This window comes from Cyprinodon variegatus, unplaced genomic scaffold, assembly GCF_000732505.1.
Source record: "Cyprinodon variegatus isolate N-32 unplaced genomic scaffold, C_variegatus-1.0 Scaffold6, whole genome shotgun sequence".
Classification (NCBI taxonomy): Eukaryota; Metazoa; Chordata; class Actinopteri; order Cyprinodontiformes; family Cyprinodontidae; genus Cyprinodon; species Cyprinodon variegatus.
In genome coordinates, this window is record NW_015150459.1 from 876,951 (window position 1) to 883,523 (window position 6,573).

Sequence of the window (6,573 nt, forward strand, 5' to 3'; positions counted from 1 at the left end):
TGTTAGGGATTGCCTTTAATTCAATGAGTCGATGCAATCAACTGGTTTTCCTTAGATAGAAAACTTTGAATCCATCCAACTGTATGATCTAGTTGAATTGTCTCTGTTAAGTGCATTGAAGCCTTGAATTAGAGCTATATAAATAAACTGAATTGAATTGTTTCATTTAATGATTTTATTCTACATTTCAAATAGTAAATGAACAAAAAAAATTTGCACATTTAATTATTTAGTAGGACATTTAATGGTACATTTATTTATTTCAGAATATATTTATTTTTTCTTTATTTGGTTTTTTTTGTTTATTGTGCCCCACCGCTACCCCCACCCTCCACTTGGTATCTCTCAGTACTCTTTGGGAAGACTTTTTCTGTACCATCTATTATTCCATTGGAAAGTCCAATCACATGTTGAAGAAGGAGCATCAAACTGTGAAAACTTAAAAAGGTCAGCACTCTCATGAAGAGGTCTGTCTCTGTTTTTGGGATGCTTTGGAGCTAATTTTTTATAGTTTATACAAATAATGGTGATTTAGAAAACACTAAACTTTGTATAAAACCATAAAACTATTCTTCTTCATATTTTCACTCTATATAAGAAATTCTTGTGTTAGAGGCTTCATATGATATGCTGCAACAAAAAAGATCCTTCTTGTCCTTCTCTTAGGTCTAATGATTTTTAAAGTTTCTTTTAAAAAAATTCAATAATTAATGCTTTTTGTTTTGTTTTTTTTTTATTTAACATTTTATCATACATTTAAGTGGCTTCATGAAAGTCCTGAGTTTAAGTTCATTGCATATTTTTGCAGCCTATGCATTTGTTCACTGCAGTTACCTTCCACAGTCCAAAAATACATGTTTGGTGCATGGTCTCTCCACATTGTCTTTGGACTCTGTATCATTATAAATTACTGTTTGTCCTACGTAGCTGTGTTTCCCTGTGATTGATTGGTGAAATGTGCAAAAGCAAAAGTGTTCAGACTAATGTTTAGCCATTAGAACAGACCTTTTCCTGCAGTGGCTCTGGTCTAAATAAAGCACAGCTCATGACACAGCAGTGTTCAGAATCCCTCTCTTTAAGCCCCTTAAGCAATCTCAGCAGGACATTATCAACAGTCAAGCTATAAACAGTTGCACCTTTAAAGCCTTCATCAATTTCTTTATTTCTGTTTAGTCAGGCCCAGGGGCATCTGCAGTCCGTCATTAAGCTGATGCGGTCTAGCTTTGACTCAGGGTTTCTGTTCTTAAGGCGCACTGACTTATTATTCACACACATTTTCATGCTCTTTTGCTAAACGATGAAGCAGCATGTGTCATACTTCACCTCTTTTTACTGATTTTTGTCTCACTGTACTTCTTTTTTAGCATCTAAAAATCTTCTTTTTCTGGTATATCCTGGGAAGGAAATGGGGCTGAGAGACTGCAGAGGTTTTTAAAGCAAATGTTTGTAATTCCTGCCACAGCATATTAAATCCATGCTGTGAAGAAATAATGGACTGATTATATTGTTTACAGTGAAGCTGCGTGCTTTTTCTGTTTTACTACCAGCAGCAAATTGGTTTCTTTCAAAACATGTTCTTTCTGTTTCTCCAGTGCTTTTCCCACATGTTTGTTACCTCTCACTTTTCTGTACAACTGGAAGGAAGAGGAATTTGTTTGCTGAGAAAATGATTCAACTAATTAAAACTCATGCAAAAGTTATTGTAAGTCTTGTATGTTGATTTATATTGGATGTACAGTCTCTTCATATGTATTTTTTTCTTTTTCCAATATATTTTTACATCAGTTTGAAAACTTTTAGACTTATGCTGTGGCTAAAATGCAAAGACCGATGAGGTTTTTGTTTGTCAGCTTAAAATAAAAATCAGCAGAGCAATAAATGAGTCATTACTGTTTCAGCCTGTTATGCTATTATCCTACAAAAAGACAAGCAAACAGCCAGTTTAAACCAGAACTGTACATACACTAGCATGACATCTCATTCAGACTTTTTTTCCACATATAATCTTCTTTTATTAGGTTTGTTAAAATCAAAATAATTGCCTGGTTTAAATCATTCACAACGGTATTAACCAGAGGCAGACCTGTGGCTGTATTTCAAAGCAACGCCCAAAACATCCTGCTTCTTTATATGATATTATGGACAAATCCAAAAGAATCGGCCAAGAGGATGGGAACAGAATTGTTGAACATTACACATCTGGTTCATCCTTTGGATATGTGATATCCAGATGCTTAATTTGTTAATAATAATCTATCTAAATAAATAGATGCAAGTGCAAACATAATAGCAATATCAATGTCAGGGTTGGGTGGAAGTTGGTTGAGGACCTAAATGCAGAGATGAGTATTTGCTGATTTAATGGCAAACAGAAACAAAATCCAAGAGCAGAACACAGAAAACTAGGAGATGTCAGGGGAAAACACACATGAGGGGCCAAGTAACAACAAGAAACCAGCAATGAGGAACTGCAGAGGTGATGTATATACTAGGAACAGAAAAAAAAGGGGCTTATGAGCTCATATGGAGCAGGTGTGGATAGAGGTAACGAGAAGGGAGCCAAGGGGAGAGGAGACAGGCATAAGAGAGCAACAGAGAGCAACTCAATAAATGCAACACATCTTAAATATAACACAGAATGGATAATAAACCAAAGACCAACAAAACAGAATGACATAGATAACTGAAAACTCAAAAGTCCCAAAGGGGAGAACCATAACACTCAAGCCATCATGGGTTCTTCATCTGGATGTTTTTGCTGCAAAATCTGTGTAATAACAAAAGAAAAGCAAAATACTACTGTAATTTGGTGAAGCTGGTGATGGAGTGCAGTTATGTGCAGTGACTACTGCTAAAAAGATGATTAAGGAAGAAGGTTTCAAACTTAAGAACACTTACCTTACTGAAATGTCAGGTGCGGTCAGTGTTATGTCTTATACAAACCTGGCATAGTTACACCAGTTCTGTGAGTTGGAATGGACCGAAGTTTTATCCTTCTCTTTTTTTTTTTTTTTACAAAATTGATCAAGGGGAATTTACAAGCTATACATAATAGTTTATAGGTGTTTTTGTTTTTGTTTGTTTTTTCATCAAATTGGTGTGCATGTTAACAGCTGCTGGTGGGAAGGATCTTCTGTAATGGTTTGTTTTGCAGTGGATCTTGAGAAGCTTTGAATGAAGGAAATGAGGCTGAGAGACTGTAGAAGTTTTTAAAGGAAAGGTCTTTAATTCCTGCCACAGCATATTAAATCCATGCTGTGAAGAAATAATGGACTGATTATAATGTTTACAGTGAAACTGCGCGCTTTTTATGTTTTACTACCAGCAGCAAATTGGTTTGTTTCATAACCTGATTTTTCTTTTTCTCCCTAGTGTTTTTTTCCCACATATGTTTGTTACTTACTTTTCTTTTGATAAAAAGGATGTTAGATGAGTTTCTTTGTTGAGCAACTTATTCAACAAAACATGTAGGTTATTGCAAGTCTTGTCTTTTGATTTATATTCAAAGTAATGTCTTTTCATAGAATAGTTTCTCTTTCTATATGTTTAACCGTAAAAAAAAATAATTTACCTTAGTTTAAATAATATTTTTTAAGAAAAAGATACAGCGTACTCAATAAAATTCTTTAAATTAATTTCAGTTCAATTCAATTAAAAAATAATGTATGATCGCAGAGGGAAATTACATGTTGTAACTTGCAGTATTTTTTTCAATGGGTTGTTAAAGGTGTTGATAGCTGTAGAGGTAGGAAGGATCTTCTGTAGTGGTCTGTCTTCAGCTGAATCTGGAGAAGCCTCTGACTGAAGACACTCTGCTTTTGTTTCCGTCTCCTGAAGAGGATGCTCGTGGCTGTCTATAATATTCTTCATTACATGATGAACATCTTTGGTGGTTCTCAACGACGTTCTAGAATAGATCCAGTCTTCTTTATTAGCTTGTTGGACTTCTCAAATAAGATTATTTATCTACGAAAAATATTTTAAAATGTTGTCGAAAATCGATGAGTTGTGTTTAGAGCTTCTTTTTTTTTTACTTTTGGGAGATTTCTTCATGGGTAAAGAATATGATACCCTATAGTGATGTATCAGTATCATTTCCATTTTAACAACATAAGTCAAAAAGTGAATGACTTAATTTAAGCTGTTTCTGATTTTGCTGCTTCACTGGTTGATCTGGGGAGTAATAACAAAAGACAAGTGCTGCAGAAAATAAGTTTAAAAGGTGGATTGCTTCTTAAAGGTTTTTGATTTGACAAATGTAGTAAGATACAGTGTCTTCTGAAAACAGAGAAACTCACCAGTGTTAGGTTTCTGTTTCTGTTATGTTTTTCTTTTGATATTCAGTTTTGCTTTGCTCTTTGTATTATAGGTTTTTATGGTTTGATTCCTATTTTTGTTGTGTTCCTTGATCCCCCACACTTGGGTATTTTCTCAGTTACTGTCTCAGTCTTGGTTCTGTTATATTTTGTTTTTAGTGTTCAGTTTTGCTTTACTCCTTGTTTTCTAGTGTTAGTGGTTTTATTTTTATTGCTGTGTTCTCTGGTTTATTCTTAGTTACTGTTTCAGTCTTGGCTCTGTTTTGTTTTTCTTTTGAGTTTTCAGTTTTACTTTGCTCCATGTTTTATTTTCTTAGTGGTCTAATTCTTATTTTGTTGTGTTTTCTGGTTATTTTAAGCTTTTATAGGTTTTTTATTTGTTCCCCTCTGCTGCCCTCTTGTGTTCTCCTTTTTCATATGCTCTTTTCCTCTCCTGCCCTGTGCTCCCCTGTTCCCAATCTGCTCATTAGTCTTCTCTTTATCTCAGTCTCCTTTAAATGCTCTCCCTCTTCAGTTCTTGTTTGCAAAAATTTGTTGAAGAATATTATTAAAATATATTTCAAGAAAAAATGGCAAGAACAGTGGGATAAAGGAGGGAATGCTAGATTTTATTATTTTATTCAAAAAAAGGTTGGAGAATTAGGAAAATGTAACAAAATTAAAAAGAAGCAGATATTGTATCTAGGATAAGATTCGGACATACAGGATTAAATAGTACTCTTAAAATAATGAATAAGCATAATACAGGGTGTTGTATTTGTGGGAAATTAGAAACTGTCCAACATATTTTTTTTAGAATGTAAAAAAATATGCTTTATATACACTCAGGAAAGAGAGATGTTGCGTAGAGAGTTAGACAGGAATAAAAATAAACTAGATATAAGGGAATTGTTTCAAAGGTCATCTGGGGATGTAGTTTTTGGGAGTATTTTTAGTTTTCTAAGAAGAACGGGTATTTTAGGGAGAATATAATAGATTGTCTGATCCATACTCCATTCTGGAAGGTGGTGGTAATGCACCTATAAGTTGTTTGCCAACCACCATTAAAAAAAATAGAAGAAGAAGAAGAAGAAGAAGTTCTTGTTTGCTGGGTCCTCGTCCATCTCTCTGAGCTTTCCTCTTCTAGATTGAATCCCCTTATGTCTCCATGGTTTCTGGTTTGTTTTGACTTTGTTTTCATGTTTGATTTTGGGATTTTGGATATTTGGACTCCTGGTTTTCAGTTTGTTTTGACTTAGTTTTTCATGTTTGGATTTTTGGATTCCAGCCTCTTTTTTTCTGTTAACCTTATATTAAACCCTCAAGAAAATCACCTCTGCCTTCCTGCCTCTGCATTTTGAATCATCAATCCACTACCAAATCATGACAACCAGTGGGCTAAGTTTGATATTTTATTTTATTTTGTTGCTCTTCTTCTTTTTTAATTAATACAGCATTTCATCATTTAGAGCATTTAATTATTTACAGAGATCTAAGAAGGACAATATCTAAAGGAAAATTAGACATTAAAAGAAACAATAAAAAAAAGTTTATTATGAATGACTTTTAGGAGAACACTGACCCCTCCAGTTCATAGGTTAGTACTGGTAGTCCTATGACTCAGTGCACACAAAGTAGCACCAAGCCCTAAAAAGGTTGGTGAGCCCTGGTCAAGACAGACTGGTTACTTTTTCTTAGGCTAATATGATTACTCTAAACACTTTAGAGAAAACACAAATTGGTGCCTGAAAAGAAGGGGGAGTGGGAAGGACCAACTGCATCACGACAGACCCAATTGGTAAACTGCAGACATTTACAGATGACCCACTGACAGTGGTCTTATCCTGCGGCAACAATGAATCGACATACAGACAGGCGCTCAGAACACCTGTAGCTAAACCTTTTAAAATGGTGGAGATCAGGACTGGGAGGTAAAAAAGACAGAAGCAGTCTTGAACAATAATTCAATTCCATTCAGTTTATTTATATAGCACCAATTCACAACATGTCATCTCAAGGCACTTTACAGTTCACCAGATCATACAGTCAAATTGATTCAAAGTTTTTAATCTAAGGAAAACCAGTTGATTGCATTGACTCATTGACTCGAATGCAATCCCTCACACTAAGCATGCTTGTAGCGACAGTGGAGAGGAAAAACTCCCTTTTATCAGGAAGAAACTTCCAGCAGAACCAGGCTCAGTGTGAGCGGCCATCTGCCGAGGCCGACTGGGGTTCAAGGAGACAGAAGCAGAGATACAAAAAGCAGCTGTAAAAG